The sequence below is a fragment of the Dioscorea cayenensis genome, chromosome 3, assembly GCF_009730915.1.
Source record: "Dioscorea cayenensis subsp. rotundata cultivar TDr96_F1 chromosome 3, TDr96_F1_v2_PseudoChromosome.rev07_lg8_w22 25.fasta, whole genome shotgun sequence".
NCBI lineage: Eukaryota > Viridiplantae > Streptophyta > Magnoliopsida > Dioscoreales > Dioscoreaceae > Dioscorea > Dioscorea cayenensis.
Genome location: NC_052473.1, coordinates 13812931 through 13813663, shown reverse-complemented (window position 1 = coordinate 13813663; position 733 = coordinate 13812931). Strand labels below are relative to the sequence as shown.

The 733-nt window shown below is 42.2% G+C and overlaps 1 non-coding gene across 1 annotated transcript; it reads left to right on the top strand.

The window, feature by feature from the left end:
• Positions 1-241: 241 nt before the first annotated feature.
• Positions 242-348, top strand: LOC120257761. Its single transcript, XR_005535847.1, has one exon. It is a non-coding gene; the product is annotated as a small nucleolar RNA R71 (small nucleolar RNA).
• Positions 349-733: the final 385 nt, after the last annotated feature.

Genomic DNA, 733 nt, shown 5'->3' with positions numbered 1-733 from the left:
CTTACTTAATGCCTCCGGTTAGTCCACCAACGATGTAACCGCATCGATCTCATTGATGCTGGCCACTTTCTTCTTCTTCCTAGCATTCCATTTGTAGCTGTTCAACCACATTTCTTCAATTAATTGCCGGGCTTCTCCGGGGGTCTTGCTACCTAAGGTACCTCCTATAGCTGCATCAAGTAACTAACTTGTACTTGGGTTTAAACCATTGTTAAAAGTCTGAATGATCATCCACTATAGAAACCCATTTTGAGGACAATTTCGCAGGATTTCATTGAACCTTTCCCATGTCTCGAATAGAGACTCCAATTCCATTTGCACAAAGGACAAGATCTTATTCCTAAGCTTTTCAAATTTTCTGGGAGGAAAATAACGGCCAAGGAAAGCTTCTACCATCTCCTCCCATGTAGTGATCGATGTTCTAGGTAATGAGTGTAGCCACTGCTTCACTCTCCTCTTTAAGGAAAATGGGAAGGCTCTCAACTTGATGGCATCGTCCGTAACACCATTGATCTTGAGTAAATCACACACTTCGAAGAAATTCCCTTTGTGACTATTTGGATCTTCATCGGGCAAACTATTAAACTTTGTGGACTCCTGTAACATGTGGATGAATGCCGGCTTTAGCTCAAAATTCTGAGCTATGATTGGGGGTAGCACAATGCTAGATTATGTCCCCAATACTGATGGTCAGGCATAATCAGAGAGTGTTCTCTGTTGTTCATTCTGTTCC